At 43.3% G+C, this 19,386-nt stretch overlaps 3 long non-coding RNA genes across 3 annotated transcripts; all 3 read left to right on the top strand.

The window, feature by feature from the left end:
- Positions 1 to 986: 986 nt before the first annotated feature.
- On the top strand, positions 987 to 6,070 carry LOC142475022 (uncharacterized). Its single transcript, XR_012790668.1, has 4 exons — positions 987 to 1,083; positions 2,315 to 2,425; positions 4,825 to 4,944; positions 5,965 to 6,070. It is a non-coding gene; the product is annotated as an uncharacterized LOC142475022 (long non-coding RNA).
- A 1,441-nt stretch (positions 6,071 to 7,511) lies between these two features.
- Positions 7,512 to 12,594, top strand: LOC142475021 (uncharacterized). Its single transcript, XR_012790667.1, has 4 exons — positions 7,512 to 7,608; positions 8,840 to 8,950; positions 11,349 to 11,468; positions 12,489 to 12,594. It is a non-coding gene; the product is annotated as an uncharacterized LOC142475021 (long non-coding RNA).
- A 1,441-nt stretch (positions 12,595 to 14,035) lies between these two features.
- LOC142475020 (uncharacterized) lies at positions 14,036 to 19,110 on the top strand. The gene is made up of 4 exons (XR_012790666.1): positions 14,036 to 14,132; positions 15,361 to 15,471; positions 17,870 to 17,989; positions 19,010 to 19,110. It is a non-coding gene; the product is annotated as an uncharacterized LOC142475020 (long non-coding RNA).
- Positions 19,111 to 19,386: the final 276 nt, after the last annotated feature.

The raw sequence follows: 19,386 nt of genomic DNA, 5'->3' as shown, positions 1-19,386 counted from the left end.
CATCTGTCACCCACAACATCTGTTCCCTCCTTGTAAAGTGCTGAACTATCTCACCTGGGTCAGTGCTATAGCTGATCACAGTGCCCGATCAGGATGTCACTGTGACAGGCAGCAGTGCAGATTGACCGGTCAATCAATGCAGTGCCGCAACATATGCACTAAATGAGATTTCCGTGCCCCCAGTCAGGTTACTCCCTGGGCAGTGACCCTGCTCACACCCTCCCCTAGTTCCACCTCTGATCACAATTATCTCTCTTGGAGAGTGTAGCAAATTGGAGTTGGGGGAATCTCACCTCTGCCATGCATGGTCACAATCTGGGCACAGGACCCAAATAGTGGGCAATGTGGCACTTCTTACAGTAGAGAATAAGTAACTTTATTCTTTACTTGTGTATTAAGGACCTTATTTGCATTAAATTCAGTCCACATGGGACCAAGACTTTCTGGCTTACTGAACAAAGTGGAATTGTTTCGTAGAGGGTGGAGAATTGTATTTTATCTGAAATTACCCCCTCTGCACAAAATACAAACAATTATACCCATACAAGTACCTTGTGGAAGTTGTTGCCCTCTATCTTCCTGTGGTCTCTCCCTGTTTCTCACCGTGCCTCCTCCCATTTCCTTGCACCTCTGCGTCTCCGCATATATCCCTATACTCAGAGCCGGCTCCGGTCAGTGACATGGGATGCCCAAATATGAGCATACCCATATATGGGCATCCATGCCACTGACCGGAGCCCGCTCTGTTGCGGATATGGAGAGAGACTGGGAGATTTACATCCCCTTATAATTCTTATGGTTCATAGTACCGGCACGTATTGTTTTACCGGTACTGTGTACCTTCCTACTTTCACACTGGTACAGTATATGCTGCAGTGGGACTGAGAGGGATATATTGGTAACACATAGTCATTGTTGGGGGAATTCAATCCATTTTGAAAATAGTAATGAAATGTTTTTTACTTTTCTTTTTTTTCAGTAATGAAGAATGAAACATTTCTGTTAAAATTGAATTGGAGGTGAACTGGATTCATCATCAACTCTGCACCAGTGTGAATTGATGTTCTTTAATGTTCTGATAAGGTACATGCAACATCTCTTCCTCAACCCCTGCACCACTCTCTGCCTCTTGCCTCTCTCTCTCCACCTCCCTGCTAAGCGTATTAACCCATCTAATGTAATCCACATTCCATGTCTCACTTTACTCTTCACTTCTCACGTGCCCTCTGGAATGACTGCTCTCTGACTAACAAGGTCTATTTGTACATGACCTCTTCTGCTCTCATCATCCACCACCTCTCATTCCCCTCACCCCTGTCCTACTCGATACCTCAGCTTAATTGAACTCTCTCCTCTGACATCTACCCTTATCTCTAACCTCTCCTCACTTTCTGCTTAAACTAACTATCTTGTTAACTTTTACAATGCTATCATCTCCTCCTCCTCCCTCCTCCTCCTCCCTCCTCCATCATATATATGCCCCTTCTAGGCTCTGACACACTCATCCCTCTAAGGCCATGATTATCATGGGCACATGCTTGGTCATCCACAGTGTGTGCGAGCGATGCAGAGCCGCCTCGGACCTCAGTGCAGGGATTGCTGCATACCCCCAGCATCTGTCACCCACAAACAATACACACACTAATACTCCCCACAATACACACTATAATACCTCCTCAATACTAATCTCCCCAATAATATTATAGCTCCAAACACAATATACACAACACCCTTACACAAGATACACAATCTAGTACTCTCCTCTGCACCTCTACACACAATATAATACTCCCACACACACAATATACACACTACCCTCCTACCCCCATAAAATACAACCAATAATACACACACACTTTGTGGATGTTGGGACCAGCTCCCGGCATGCACCAGTGAAAGAGAGAGGCCCGCAGAAGCTCGGAAGAACTCCCTCCATCCGTGCCTTCCTCCGTTTCACATCTTCTCCCTGTCTCTCTCCCTCCCTTTCCTTGCATCTCCCTGCGTCTTTACGTATACCCAGTCAGTGACGGCTCTGGTCACGTGATGCCTTAATATGGGCTTATCCATATATGTTCATCCACGTCACTAATGTGATGCCCGCACTGTTGCGGAGCTGGTACTTACGACGGGCACTTATTGTTTTATCAGTACTGCGTACCTGACTCTACCGGCCTACTTTCAACACTAGTACAATATGTGCTTCACTACGAGTGAGTGGGGAATATTGGCATCACACAGTCACTGTTGAATATGCCATTCAATCCATTTTGAAAATAGTAATGCAATGTGGTTTTGTTTTGTTTGCTTTTTGCAGTAATGAAGAATGGAAAAGTTATATTAAAATTAAATTGGAGGGGGACTAGATTCAGCATTTCATCATGAACTCTGCACTTGTGAGAATTTAACTTCTTGAATACCCTGACAGGTACACGCAACATTAAGACTATAATCTGCTGTGCGAGCTTTCGTGCTATACCTCCCCCTCAGGTTTTGATTTATACATTTGCTCCCTCAATTCATGTCCTCTAATATTTGAAAGCTCTCTCCTAGCATTTTCTCTTTACCACAGAACGTCATCCCAATGTAACCTCTCTCTTGTTCTTTCTGCTTGCTGTTTCCTCACTCCTCTGTTAAACTTTTCTAATTTCTCTAACTTCCACACTCCTGCTTTTATCCACATGTTCTCCTCTTTCCTTCCCCTACCTTTGCATGTGTCTACACACTGCACCATTTGTACAGACCTCTATTGCAGCTATTTCTGCACTGCTCAACGAAAAGCACTCTTTAATATCCTATTCTCTGTGCCCCCTCTCTCTGCGCCCCCTCTTTTGGCGCCTCCTCTCTCTGCGCCCCCTCTCTCTGCGCCTATCTGTCTCATTCTCTCTACGTCCCTCTCTCTCTACATAGAGCTATCTCTGTCTCTCTCTACACCTATCTCTGTGTCTCCTTCTATGTTTGCTGATGTGTGGGATATCTCTTATAATCTTGAACCTGCTCATATACACATCGGGCCTCCCTGCCTCTGCCTCCCTGCTAAGAGTGTTAACCTATCTAATGTAATCCACATTCCTTTCCTTACTTTTCTCTTCCCTTCTCCTATGCCATCTGGAATGTCCGTTCTCTGACTAACAAGGCTCTAGTTGTACATGACCTCTTCTGCTCTCATCATTCACAATCAGTCATTCCCCTCACCCCATCTTACCTGTCCCACTGATTTGCCTCTGCTTAATTAAACTCTCCTCTGACATCTACTCTAACCTCTCTGCTCTCTCTCTCTTTCCGCTTAAACTAACAATCTTATTAACTCTTACAATGCTATCCTCCTATCTATATGCCCCCTCTAGGCTCTGACACACTTGTCCCTCTAGCCCACACCCTTGGCTAAATTCCCAAACATGTTCATCACACTTCCACTCGCTGTTCTTAATGCCTATGAAGGAAATCACACAATTGATATTTGATTTTTCTACAGTAAAAAATGTCTCCAGTCCTGTATAAAGCTGCTCTCTGGGGCCAAACCACACTACTTTTTTTTCACATTCATCAACACTCAAATTTAATTTACGCTGTCTTTTTTTCCCTGTATTTGACTCCCTCCACTAACCTTCTCCTCACACTTGCCATCCTTCCTTCACTTCTCCTCAAGCATTTGACTACTTCAGAGGCAAGGTGGATGCCACCCACAAGGAGATTCCTTCTGTCCCTTCCCCCTTCTCTCCTTCTACCTAATTCTCCTTCTGCATTTGACTCCTTTTCTTCTCTTACAGAGCTGGAAGCTAATCATCTTCTCTTCTCCCTCTACCACATGCCCTCTAGATCGTATCCCCTCACACCTTACTGCATCTCTTAGTCCCCACTCTCACCCACATCTTCAATTCCTCCCTATTCTCTGGCTCTTTACCCTCTTACTTTAAGCCTGTAGTGGTCACCCTTTTCTCAGAAACAACCTACACCCTATGTGCCTTACTAACTACCGCCCTGTATCCCTCCTGCTGTTTGTCTCCTAATTGCTAGAATGTCAACATTCTTAAATCACATTCCCTCCTGGATCCTTTACAACCTGCCTTTCGTACAGCTCGTTCTACAGACTGTGCTTAAAGCAAATTCCCAAGGTCACTTTTCCCTACTAATCCTACTTGATCTATCTGCTGCGTTTGATGCTCTCAATCACTCTCCTCCTTCATATTCTAAACTCTCTCTTGGTATCCGTAACACAGTTCTATCCTGGTTTTCATCATAACTTTCCTGTCACACATTCTCCATCTCTGTTGCTAACATGTCTTCGTCTTCTATTGATCTGTCTGTGGGTATACATCAGGGCTCTGTTCTGAGATCTCTCTTTCTCTCTACATACTATCATTTGGTGACCTCATCAACTCTTTGTGACAATCCTATAAATAACAAATACAAATATCAGGTCATGGGAATAAGTGATTTGGACATAAAAGTAACATTTCGGAAGTGTGGACAACTAATACATCTTGTAGATTGCCTTTACAGTGTGATGTCATTGATTCAGTAGATTGTGTGCAGACCAGGACTGCAGTACAGTGTCACTCACATGGATGACTTGCGTGGTAGAAGCTCAAGAACAAGGATGTCAAACTCCAGTCCTCGAGGGCAGCAAACAGGCCAGGTTTTCAGGATATCCCTACTGAAAACCTGGCCTGTTTGGGACCCTCGAGGACTGGAGTTTGACATGCATGCTCTAGAAGGAGCACAGCTGTGGGTGGGAGGTGGATTTGCTTTGCATCAAATGGTTTGGAGCAAGGTTTATTGTATGTATTATCATAATAACAATGCAATGCTTAACTTTTATTTCAGGAGGGATGACTGCAGAACAGAAGTGAATATTGAAGCCATGTGTTCCTTTTCTTGCAAAAGAGAAAATTTGAAGGACAGTTGAAGAGAAGGAAAATTACTACACAGAGACAGATAAGCAATGTGTATATTTCTCATTTACCATTTAGTATTTGTCGTTTTATTGACTCCACACAATCCGGCTGCTACGGGTTTCACATTGAATATTTTCATCTCTACTCTACCCCTTCCTGTGATCTGAACCATGCAAGTTTTCGTTGATTCAATACATCATGAGTAGAGGGTGGCTACAGTATGAAGTAAAGACCCAAGGACCACATCTACTACCATTCATAACAAGAACATGTGCAGTAGCGCACAGCTGCAGTTCTATGTGATTGTTATGAAAGGTTGAGGTGGTTCAATTCTATGAATCTGGAGTGGGATGGATCCTGTTTGCATCATATGGTTTCATCTAGGCCAGTAGATTATATAACTCTCAGTACAGGTTACACATGGCATCAGTATTAGTGATTTAAAGAGGAGGAAAGCTTCAATGTGGAGAACAAAGCCAAGTAATGTTGAAGTTACTCCTTTTACCATTTACTTGGTCAGTCTGTACTGTCTACTCTCCACACAGCTGCTAAGGATCTTCCATTTTAAATACTTTCACCTCCTATTCTGCACTGCTTTGCTGCCCATTATTCAGAGATGCGTTCCAGTCATGTTTACCACTCTGAATCTCTCTGCAGTCATTGGTTCAGCACATCATGGGTAGAGCATGGCTACAGATACAGCAAGCTATTATTATTTTACCGGCTGATCACCCATAATATTGCATTAAAACATAGAATATCACTTAATTTCCAAAAGATTCAGTGATGCTGATAATGCAGAATCTCACAACATTTCCCATCATAATGCCATAATGCACAAGTGGGAGAAATAATCCTTGCTATATCTGTACATTGTGTGACGTATTACCTCAATGACCAATGAGAGCAAGTACATCTTCTGTATAGAGCGGCTGTGTTATGATGCAGTTATTGATCATCATTGACATAATCACAAGAATCTTATGCAAAGGGAAATTGTCCGCAGCGAAGTGAGATTTCAGCCCCCAAACGTCTGTAATATTAATGCAATGTCTTACTTTTGTTGCAGTGAACACTGAAGAGACGGATCTACTACAACACTGTACAGGATGAGCATACGCTACAAGCAGCAAAATGATCTTGCAGTTGACAGTATGTTGTTCTGGTAATGTGCACAATTATTATTTATGGGCTACACACCACAGTGCTGGACATATTCTGTTAACTTCAACTCTACTCCTAACATGGAGATGTCTTCCTGGTGTTACTGATTCAGTACATCATATGCACAGTGTGGTTATGATATGATGGATTGATTTAATGAACCCACCAACCAATGATGACATCTGCATCATCTTCTGTAAAGTGCAGCTACAGCATGATATTATCAGCATTTGGTGCGGTATAATCAGAGGTATCTATGTGCTTTTGTGCCTGTTTTAAGTCCTCCAGCTTAACGCCCCTACACCTCCCACTACACAGGCATACTTACTTATGCATACACTGACATCTGGCATACCTACACACACCCCAGGGCCACTTCCTTCCCCTGATGTCAGGGAGAGGATGGGCATGCAGAGTGCAGTAAGTCTCCACGTTACTCTGGCCAACAGTCTTGGCCTACCTCCAGCATCTGTCACCCACAACATCTGTTCCCTCCTTGTAAAGTGCTGAACTATCTCACCTGGGTCAGTGCTATAGCTGATCACAGTGCCCGATCAGGATGTCACTGTGACAGGCAGCAGTGCAGATTGACCGGTCAATCAATGCAGTGCCGCAACATATGCACTAAATGAGATTTCCGTGCCCCCAGTCAGGTTACTCCCTGGGCAGTGACCCTGCTCACACCCTCCCCTAGTTCCACCTCTGATCACAATTATCTCTCTTGGAGAGTGTAGCAAATTGGAGTTGGGGGAATCTCACCTCTGCCATGCATGGTCACAATCTGGGCACAGGACCCAAATAGTGGGCAATGTGGCACTTCTTACAGTAGAGAATAAGTAACTTTATTCTTTACTTGTGTATTAAGGACCTTATTTGCATTAAATTCAGTCCACATGGGACCAAGACTTTCTGGCTTACTGAACAAAGTGGAATTGTTTCGTAGAGGGTGGAGAATTGTATTTTATCTGAAATTACCCCCTCTGCACAAAATACAAACAATTATACCCATACAAGTACCTTGTGGAAGTTGTTGCCCTCTATCTTCCTGTGGTCTCTCCCTGTTTCTCACCGTGCCTCCTCCCATTTCCTTGCACCTCTGCGTCTCCGCATATATCCCTATACTCAGAGCCGGCTCCGGTCAGTGACATGGGATGCCCAAATATGAGCATACCCATATATGGGCATCCATGCCACTGACCGGAGCCCGCTCTGTTGCGGATATGGAGAGAGACTGGGAGATTTACATCCCCTTATAATTCTTATGGTTCATAGTACCGGCACGTATTGTTTTACCGGTACTGTGTACCTTCCTACTTTCACACTGGTACAGTATATGCTGCAGTGGGACTGAGAGGGATATATTGGTAACACATAGTCATTGTTGGGGGAATTCAATCCATTTTGAAAATAGTAATGAAATGTTTTTTACTTTTCTTTTTTTTCAGTAATGAAGAATGAAACATTTCTGTTAAAATTGAATTGGAGGTGAACTGGATTCATCATCAACTCTGCACCAGTGTGAATTGATGTTCTTTAATGTTCTGATAAGGTACATGCAACATCTCTTCCTCAACCCCTGCACCACTCTCTGCCTCTTGCCTCTCTCTCTCCACCTCCCTGCTAAGCGTATTAACCCATCTAATGTAATCCACATTCCATGTCTCACTTTACTCTTCACTTCTCACGTGCCCTCTGGAATGACTGCTCTCTGACTAACAAGGTCTATTTGTACATGACCTCTTCTGCTCTCATCATCCACCACCTCTCATTCCCCTCACCCCTGTCCTACTCGATACCTCAGCTTAATTGAACTCTCTCCTCTGACATCTACCCTTATCTCTAACCTCTCCTCACTTTCTGCTTAAACTAACTATCTTGTTAACTTTTACAATGCTATCATCTCCTCCTCCTCCCTCCTCCTCCTCCCTCCTCCATCATATATATGCCCCTTCTAGGCTCTGACACACTCATCCCTCTAAGGCCATGATTATCATGGGCACATGCTTGGTCATCCACAGTGTGTGCGAGCGATGCAGAGCCGCCTCGGACCTCAGTGCAGGGATTGCTGCATACCCCCAGCATCTGTCACCCACAAACAATACACACACTAATACTCCCCACAATACACACTATAATACCTCCTCAATACTAATCTCCCCAATAATATTATAGCTCCAAACACAATATACACAACACCCTTACACAAGATACACAATCTAGTACTCTCCTCTGCACCTCTACACACAATATAATACTCCCACACACACAATATACACACTACCCTCCTACCCCCATAAAATACAACCAATAATACACACACACTTTGTGGATGTTGGGACCAGCTCCCGGCATGCACCAGTGAAAGAGAGAGGCCCGCAGAAGCTCGGAAGAACTCCCTCCATCCGTGCCTTCCTCCGTTTCACATCTTCTCCCTGTCTCTCTCCCTCCCTTTCCTTGCATCTCCCTGCGTCTTTACGTATACCCAGTCAGTGACGGCTCTGGTCACGTGATGCCTTAATATGGGCTTATCCATATATGTTCATCCACGTCACTAATGTGATGCCCGCACTGTTGCGGAGCTGGTACTTACGACGGGCACTTATTGTTTTATCAGTACTGCGTACCTGACTCTACCGGCCTACTTTCAACACTAGTACAATATGTGCTTCACTACGAGTGAGTGGGGAATATTGGCATCACACAGTCACTGTTGAATATGCCATTCAATCCATTTTGAAAATAGTAATGCAATGTGGTTTTGTTTTGTTTGCTTTTTGCAGTAATGAAGAATGGAAAAGTTATATTAAAATTAAATTGGAGGGGGACTAGATTCAGCATTTCATCATGAACTCTGCACTTGTGAGAATTTAACTTCTTGAATACCCTGACAGGTACACGCAACATTAAGACTATAATCTGCTGTGCGAGCTTTCGTGCTATACCTCCCCCTCAGGTTTTGATTTATACATTTGCTCCCTCAATTCATGTCCTCTAATATTTGAAAGCTCTCTCCTAGCATTTTCTCTTTACCACAGAACGTCATCCCAATGTAACCTCTCTCTTGTTCTTTCTGCTTGCTGTTTCCTCACTCCTCTGTTAAACTTTTCTAATTTCTCTAACTTCCACACTCCTGCTTTTATCCACATGTTCTCCTCTTTCCTTCCCCTACCTTTGCATGTGTCTACACACTGCACCATTTGTACAGACCTCTATTGCAGCTATTTCTGCACTGCTCAACGAAAAGCACTCTTTAATATCCTATTCTCTGTGCCCCCTCTCTCTGCGCCCCCTCTTTTGGCGCCTCCTCTCTCTGCGCCCCCTCTCTCTGCGCCTATCTGTCTCATTCTCTCTACGTCCCTCTCTCTCTACATAGAGCTATCTCTGTCTCTCTCTACACCTATCTCTGTGTCTCCTTCTATGTTTGCTGATGTGTGGGATATCTCTTATAATCTTGAACCTGCTCATATACACATCGGGCCTCCCTGCCTCTGCCTCCCTGCTAAGAGTGTTAACCTATCTAATGTAATCCACATTCCTTTCCTTACTTTTCTCTTCCCTTCTCCTATGCCATCTGGAATGTCCGTTCTCTGACTAACAAGGCTCTAGTTGTACATGACCTCTTCTGCTCTCATCATTCACAATCAGTCATTCCCCTCACCCCATCTTACCTGTCCCACTGATTTGCCTCTGCTTAATTAAACTCTCCTCTGACATCTACTCTAACCTCTCTGCTCTCTCTCTCTTTCCGCTTAAACTAACAATCTTATTAACTCTTACAATGCTATCCTCCTATCTATATGCCCCCTCTAGGCTCTGACACACTTGTCCCTCTAGCCCACACCCTTGGCTAAATTCCCAAACATGTTCATCACACTTCCACTCGCTGTTCTTAATGCCTATGAAGGAAATCACACAATTGATATTTGATTTTTCTACAGTAAAAATGTCTCCAGTCCTGTATAAAGCTGCTCTCTGGGGCCAAACCACACTACTTTTTTTTCACATTCATCAACACTCAAATTTAATTTACGCTGTCTTTTTTTCCCTGTATTTGACTCCCTCCACTAACCTTCTCCTCACACTTGCCATCCTTCCTTCACTTCTCCTCAAGCATTTGACTACTTCAGAGGCAAGGTGGATGCCACCCACAAGGAGATTCCTTCTGTCCCTTCCCCCTTCTCTCCTTCTACCTAATTCTCCTTCTGCATTTGACTCCTTTTCTTCTCTTACAGAGCTGGAAGCTAATCATCTTCTCTTCTCCCTCTACCACATGCCCTCTAGATCGTATCCCCTCACACCTTACTTCATCTCTTAGTCCCCACTCTCACCCACATCTTCAATTCCTCCCTATTCTCTGGCTCTTTACCCTCTTACTTTAAGCCTGTAGTGGTCACCCTTTTCTCAGAAACAACCTACACCCTATGTGCCTTACTAACTACCGCCCTGTATCCCTCCTGCTGTTTGTCTCCTAATTGCTAGAATGTCAACATTCTTAAATCACATTCCCTCCTGGATCCTTTACAACCTGCCTTTCGTACAGCTCGTTCTACAGACTGTGCTTAAAGCAAATTCCCAAGGTCACTTTTCCCTACTAATCCTACTTGATCTATCTGCTGCGTTTGATGCTCTCAATCACTCTCCTCCTTCATATTCTAAACTCTCTCTTGGTATCCGTAACACAGTTCTATCCTGGTTTTCATCATAACTTTCCTGTCACACATTCTCCATCTCTGTTGCTAACATGTCTTCGTCTTCTATTGATCTGTCTGTGGGTATACATCAGGGCTCTGTTCTGAGATCTCTCTTTCTCTCTACATACTATCATTTGGTGACCTCATCAACTCTTTGTGACAATCCTATAAATAACAAATACAAATATCAGGTCATGGGAATAAGTGATTTGGACATAAAAGTAACATTTCGGAAGTGTGGACAACTAATACATCTTGTAGATTGCCTTTACAGTGTGATGTCATTGATTCAGTAGATTGTGTGCAGACCAGGACTGCAGTACAGTGTCACTCACATGGATGACTTGCGTGGTAGAAGCTCAAGAACAAGGATGTCAAACTCCAGTCCTCGAGGGCAGCAAACAGGCCAGGTTTTCAGGATATCCCTACTGAAAACCTGGCCTGTTTGGGACCCTCGAGGACTGGAGTTTGACATGCATGCTCTAGAAGGAGCACAGCTGTGGGTGGGAGGTGGATTTGCTTTGCATCAAATGGTTTGGAGCAAGGTTTATTGTATGTATTATCATAATAACAATGCAATGCTTAACTTTTATTTCAGGAGGGATGACTGCAGAACAGAAGTGAATATTGAAGCCATGTGTTCCTTTTCTTGCAAAAGAGAAAATTTGAAGGACAGTTGAAGAGAAGGAAAATTACTACACAGAGACAGATAAGCAATGTGTATATTTCTCATTTACCATTTAGTATTTGTCGTTTTATTGACTCCACACAATCCGGCTGCTACGGGTTTCACATTGAATATTTTCATCTCTACTCTACCCCTTCCTGTGATCTGAACCATGCAAGTTTTCGTTGATTCAATACATCATGAGTAGAGGGTGGCTACAGTATGAAGTAAAGACCCAAGGACCACATCTACTACCATTCATAACAAGAACATGTGCAGTAGCGCACAGCTGCAGTTCTATGTGATTGTTATGAAAGGTTGAGGTGGTTCAATTCTATGAATCTGGAGTGGGATGGATCCTGTTTGCATCATATGGTTTCATCTAGGCCAGTAGATTATATAACTCTCAGTACAGGTTACACATGGCATCAGTATTAGTGATTTAAAGAGGAGGAAAGCTTCAATGTGGAGAACAAAGCCAAGTAATGTTGAAGTTACTCCTTTTACCATTTACTTGGTCAGTCTGTACTGTCTACTCTCCACACAGCTGCTAAGGATCTTCCATTTTAAATACTTTCACCTCCTATTCTGCACTGCTTTGCTGCCCATTATTCAGAGATGCGTTCCAGTCATGTTTACCACTCTGAATCTCTCTGCAGTCATTGGTTCAGCACATCATGGGTAGAGCATGGCTACAGATACAGCAAGCTATTATTATTTTACCGGCTGATCACCCATAATATTGCATTAAAACATAGAATATCACTTAATTTCCAAAAGATTCAGTGATGCTGATAATGCAGAATCTCACAACATTTCCCATCATAATGCCATAATGCACAAGTGGGAGAAATAATCCTTGCTATATCTGTACATTGTGTGACGTATTACCTCAATGACCAATGAGAGCAAGTACATCTTCTGTATAGAGCGGCTGTGTTATGATGCAGTTATTGATCATCATTGACATAATCACAAGAATCTTATGCAAAGGGAAATTGTCCGCAGCGAAGTGAGATTTCAGCCCCCAAACGTCTGTAATATTAATGCAATGTCTTACTTTTGTTGCAGTGAACACTGAAGAGACGGATCTACTACAACACTGTACAGGATGAGCATACGCTACAAGCAGCAAAATGATCTTGCAGTTGACAGTATGTTGTTCTGGTAATGTGCACAATTATTATTTATGGGCTACACACCACAGTGCTGGACATATTCTGTTAACTTCAACTCTACTCCTAACATGGAGATGTCTTCCTGGTGTTACTGATTCAGTACATCATATGCACAGTGTGGTTATGATATGATGGATTGATTTAATGAACCCACCAACCAATGATGACATCTGCATCATCTTCTGTAAAGTGCAGCTACAGCATGATATTATCAGCATTTGGTGCGGTATAATCAGAGGTATCTATGTGCTTTTGTGCCTGTTTTAAGTCCTCCAGCTTAACGCCCCTACACCTCCCACTACACAGGCATACTTACTTATGCATACACTGACATCTGGCATACCTACACACACCCCAGGGCCACTTCCTTCCCCTGATGTCAGGGAGAGGATGGGCATGCAGAGTGCAGTAAGTCTCCACGTTACTCTGGCCAACAGTCTTGGCCTACCCCCAGCATCTGTCACCCACAACATCTGTTCCCTCCTTGTAAAGTGCTGAACTATCTCACCTGGGTCAGTGCTATAGCTGATCACAGTGCCCGATCAGGATGTCACTGTGACAGGCAGCAGTGCAGATTGACCGGTCAATCAATGCAGTGCCGCAACATATGCACTAAATGAGATTTCCGTGCCCCCAGTCAGGTTACTCCCTGGGCAGTGACCCTGCTCACACCCTCCCCTAGTTCCACCTCTGATCACAATTATCTCTCTTGGAGAGTGTAGCAAATTGGAGTTGGGGGAATCTCACCTCTGCCATGCATGGTCACAATCTGGGCACAGGACCCAAATAGTGGGCAATGTGGCACTTCTTACAGTAGAGAATAAGTAACTTTATTCTTTACTTGTGTATTAAGGACCTTATTTGCATTAAATTCAGTCCACATGGGACCAAGACTTTCTGGCTTACTGAACAAAGTGGAATTGTTTCGTAGAGGGTGGAGAATTGTATTTTATCTGAAATTACCCCCTCTGCACAAAATACAAACAATTATACCCATACAAGTACCTTGTGGAAGTTGTTGCCCTCTATCTTCCTGTGGTCTCTCCCTGTTTCTCACCGTGCCTCCTCCCATTTCCTTGCACCTCTGCGTCTCCGCATATATCCCTATACTCAGAGCCGGCTCCGGTCAGTGACATGGGATGCCCAAATATGAGCATACCCATATATGGGCATCCATGCCACTGACCGGAGCCCGCTCTGTTGCGGATATGGAGAGAGACTGGGAGATTTACATCCCCTTATAATTCATATGGTGCATAGTACCGGCACGTATTGTTTTACCGGTACTGTGTACCTTCCTACTTTCACACTGGTACAGTATATGCTGCAGTGGGACTGAGAGGGATATATTGGTAACACATAGTCATTGTTGGGGGAATTCAATCCATTTTGAAAATAGTAATGAAATGTTTTTTACTTTTCTTTTTTTTCAGTAATGAAGAATGAAACATTTCTGTTAAAATTGAATTGGAGGTGAACTGGATTCATCATCAACTCTGCACCAGTGTGAATTGATGTTCTTTAATGTTCTGATAAGGTACATGCAACATCTCTTCCTCAACCCCTGCACCACTCTCTGCCTCTTGCCTCTCTCTCTCCACCTCCCTGCTAAGCGTATTAACCCATCTAATGTAATCCACATTCCATGTCTCACTTTACTCTTCACTTCTCACGTGCCCTCTGGAATGACTGCTCTCTGACTAACAAGGTCTATTTGTACATGACCTCTTCTGCTCTCATCCACCACCTCTCATTCCCCTCACCCCTTTCCTACTCGATACCTCAGCTTAATTGAACTCTCTCCTCTGACATCTACCCTTATCTCTAACCTCTCCTCACTTTCTGCTTAAACTAACTATCTTGTTAACTTTTACAATGCTATCATCTCCTCCTCCTCCCTCCTCCTCCTCCCTCCTCCATCATATATATGCCCCTTCTAGGCTCTGACACACTCAACCCTCTAAGGCCATGATTATCATGGGCACATGCTTGGTCATCCACAGTGTGTGCGAGCGATGCAGAGCCGCCTCGGACCTCAGTGCAGGGATTGCTGCATACCCCCAGCATCTGTCACCCACAAACAATACACACACTAATACTCCCCACAATACACACTATAATACCTCCTCAATACTAATCTCCCCAATAATATTATAGCTCCAAACACAATATACACAACACCCTTACACAAGATACACAATCTAGTACTCTCCTCTGCACCTCTACACACAATATAATACTCCCACACACACAATATACACACTACCCTCCTACCCCCATAAAATACAACCAATAATACACACACACTTTGTGGATGTTGGGACCAGCTCCCGGCATGCACCAGTGAAAGAGAGAGGCCCGCAGAAGCTCGGAAGAACTCCCTCCATCCGTGCCTTCCTCCGTTTCACATCTTCTCCCTGTCTCTCTCCCTCCCTTTCCTTGCATCTCCCTGCGTCTTTACGTATACCCAGTCAGTGACGGCTCTGGTCACGTGATGCCTTAATATGGGCTTATCCATATATGTTCATCCACGTCACTAATGTGATGCCCGCACTGTTGCGGAGCTGGTACTTACGACGGGCACTTATTGTTTTATCAGTACTGCGTACCTGACTCTACCGGCCTACTTTCAACACTAGTACAATATGTGCTTCACTACGAGTGAGTGGGGAATATTGGCATCACACAGTCACTGTTGAATATGCCATTCAATCCATTTTGAAAATAGTAATGCAATGTGGTTTTGTTTTGTTTGCTTTTTGCAGTAATGAAGAATGGAAAAGTTATATTAAAATTAAATTGGAGGGGGACTAGATTCAGCATTTCATCATGAACTCTGCACTTGTGAGAATTTAACTTCTTGAATACCCTGACAGGTACACGCAACATTAAGACTATAATCTGCTGTGCAAGCTTTCGTGCTATACCTCCCCCTCAGGTTTTGATTTATACATTTGCTCCCTCAATTCATGTCCTCTAATATTTGAAAGCTCTCTCCTAGCATTTTCTCTTTACCACAGAACGTCATCCCAATGTAACCTCTCTCTTGTTCTTTCTGCTTGCTGTTTCCTCACTCCTCTGTTAAACTTTTCTAATTTCTCTAACTTCCACACTCCTGCTTTTATCCACATGTTCTCCTCTTTCCTTCCCCTACCTTTGCATGTGTCTCCACACTGCACCATTTGTACAGACCTCTATTGCAGCTATTTCTGCACTGCTCAATGAAAAGCACTCTTTAATATCCTATTCTCTGTGCCCCCTCTCTCTGCGCCCCCTCTTTTGGCGCCTCCTCTCTCTGCGCCCCCTCTCTCTGCGCCTATCTGTCTCATTCTCTCTACGTCCCTCTCTCTCTACATAGAGCTATCTCTGTCTCTCTCTACACCTATCTCTGTGTCTCCTTCTATGTTTGCTGATGTGTGGGATATCTCTTATAATCTTGAACCTGCTCATATACACATCGGGCCTCCCTGCCTCTGCCTCCCTGCTAAGAGTGTTAACCTATCTAATGTAATCCACATTCCTTTCCTTACTTTTCTCTTCCCTTCTCCTATGCCATCTGGAATGTCCGTTCTCTGACTAACAAGGCTCTAGTTGTACATGACCTCTTCTGCTCTCATCATTCACAATCAGTCATTCCCCTCACCCCATCTTACCTGTCCCACTGATTTGCCTCTGCTTAATTAAACTCTCCTCTGACATCTACTCTAACCTCTCTGCTCTCTCTCTCTTTCCGCTTAAACTAACAATCTTATTAACTCTTACAATGCTATCCTCCTATCTATATGCCCCCTCTAGGCTCTGACACACTTGTCCCTCTAGCCCACACCCTTGGCTAAATTCCCAAACATGTTCATCACACTTCCACTCGCTGTTCTTAATGCCTATGAAGGAAATCACACAATTGATATTTGATTTTTCTACAGTAAAAATGTCTCCAGTCCTGTATAAAGCTGCTCTCTGGGGCCAAACCACACTACTTTTTTTTCACATTCATCAACACTCAAATTTAATTTACGCTGTCTTTTTTTCCCTGTATTTGACTCCCTCCACTAACCTTCTCCTCACACTTGCCATCCTTCCTTCACTTCTCCTCAAGCATTTGACTACTTCAGAGGCAAGGTGGATGCCACCCACAAGGAGATTCCTTCTGTCCCTTCCCCCTTCTCTCCTTCTACCTAATTCTCCTTCTGCATTTGACTCCTTTTCTTCTCTTACAGAGCTGGAAGCTAATCATCTTCTCTTCTCCCTCTACCACATGCCCTCTAGATCGTATCCCCTCACACCTTACTGCATCTCTTAGTCCCCACTCTCACCCACATCTTCAATTCCTCCCTATTCTCTGGCTCTTTACCCTCTTACTTTAAGCCTGTAGTGGTCACCCTTTTCTCAGAAACAACCTACACCCTATGTGCCTTACTAACTACCGCCCTGTATCCCTCCTGCTGTTTGTCTCCTAATTGCTAGAATGTCAACATTCTTAAATCACATTCCCTCCTGGATCCTTTACAACCTGCCTTTCGTACAGCTCGTTCTACAGACTGTGCTTAAAGCAAATTCCCAAGGTCACTTTTCCCTACTAATCCTACTTGATCTATCTGCTGCGTTTGATGCTCTCAATCACTCTCCTCCTTCATATTCTAAACTCTCTCTTGGTATCCGTAACACAGTTCTATCCTGGTTTTCATCATAACTTTCCTGTCACACATTCTCCATCTCTGTTGCTAACATGTCTTCGTCTTCTATTGATCTGTCTGTGGGTATACATCAGGGCTCTGTTCTGAGATCTCTCTTTCTCTCTACATACTATCATTTGGTGACCTCATCAACTCTTTGTGACAATCCTATAAATAACAAATACAAATATCAGGTCATGGGAATAAGTGATTTGGACATAAAAGTAACATTTCGGAAGTGTGGACAACTAATACATCTTGTAGATTGCCTTTACAGTGTGATGTCATTGATTCAGTAGATTGTGTGCAGACCAGGACTGCAGTACAGTGTCACTCACATGGATGACTTGCGTGGTAGAAGCTCAAGAACAAGGATGTCAAACTCCAGTCCTCGAGGGCAGCAAACAGGCCAGGTTTTCAGGATATCCCTACTGAAAACCTGGCCTGTTTGGGACCCTCGAGGACTGGAGTTTGACATGCATGCTCTAGAAGGAGCACAGCTGTGGGTGGGAGGTGGATTTGCTTTGCATCAAATGGTTTGGAGCAAGGTTTATTGTATGTAGTAACATAATAACAATGCAATGCTTAACTTTTATTTCAGGAGGGATGACTGCAGAACAGAAGTGAATATTGAAGCCATGTGTTCCTTTTCTTGCAAAAGAGAAAATTTGAAGGACAGTTGAAGAGAAGGAAAATTACTACACAGAGACAGATAAGCAATGTGTATATTTCTCATTTACCATTTAGTATTTGTCGTTTTATTGACTCCACACAATCCGGCTGCTACGGGTTTCACATTGAATATTTTCATCTCTACTCTACCCCTTCCTGTGATCTGAACCATGCAAGTTTTCGTTGATTCAATACATCATGAGTAGAGGGTGGCTACAGTATGAAGTAAAGACCCAAGGACCACATCTACTACCATTCATAACAAGAACATGTGCAGTAGCGCACAGCTGCAGTTCTATGTGATTGTTATGAAAGATTGAGGTGGTTCAATTCTATGAATCTGGAGTGGGATGGATCCTGTTTGCATCATATGGTTTCATCTAGGCCAGTAGATTATATAACTCTCAGTACAGGTTACACATGGCATCAGTATTAGTGATTTAAAGAGGAGGAAAGCTTCAATGTGGAGAACAAAGCCAAGTAATGTTGAAGTTACTCCTTTTACCATTTACTTGGTCAGTCTGTACTGTCTACTCCCCACACAGCTGCTAAGGATCTTCCATTTTAAATACTTTCACCTCCTATTCTGCACTGCTTTGCTGCCCATTATTCAGAGATGCGTTCCAGTCATGTTTACCACTCTGAATCTCTCTGCAGTCATTGGTTCAGCACATCATGGGTAGAGCATGGCTACAGATACAGCAAGCTATTATTATTTTACCGGCTGATCATCCATAATATTGCATTAAAACATAGAATATCACTTAATTTCCAAAAGATTCAGTGATGCTGATAATGCAGAATCTCACAACATTTCCCATCATAATGCCATAATGCACCAGTGGGAGAAATAATCCTTGCTATATCTGTACATTGTGTGACGTATTACCTCCATGACCATTGAGAGCAAGTACATCTTCTGTATAGAGCGGCTGTGTTATGATGCAGTTATTGATCATCATTGACATAATCACAAGAATCTTATGCAAAGGGAAATTGTCCGCAGCGAAGTGAGATTTCAGCCCCCAAACGTCTGTAATATTAATGCAATGTCTTACTTTTGTTGCAGTGAACACTGAAGAGACGGATCTACTACAACACTGTACAGGATGAGCATACGCTACAAGCAGCAAAATGATCTTGCAGTTGACAGTATGTTGTTCTGGTAATGTGCACAATTATTATTTATGGGCTACACACCACAGTGCTGGACATATTCTGTTAACTTCAACTCTACTCCTAACATGGAGATGTCTTCCTGGTGTTACTGATTCAGTACATCATATGCACAGTGTGGTTATGATATGATGGATTGATTTAATGAACCCACCAACCAATGATGACATCTGCATCATCTTCTGTAAAGTGCAGCTACAGCATGATATTATCAGCATTTGGTGCGGTATAATCAGAGGTATCTATGTGCTTTTGTGCCTGTTTTAAGTC

The sequence above is a fragment of the Ascaphus truei genome, unplaced genomic scaffold, assembly GCF_040206685.1.
Source record: "Ascaphus truei isolate aAscTru1 unplaced genomic scaffold, aAscTru1.hap1 HAP1_SCAFFOLD_1057, whole genome shotgun sequence".
NCBI classification, from domain to species: domain Eukaryota; kingdom Metazoa; phylum Chordata; class Amphibia; order Anura; family Ascaphidae; genus Ascaphus; species Ascaphus truei.
This window is presented reverse-complemented; position numbering and strand designations above follow the sequence as displayed.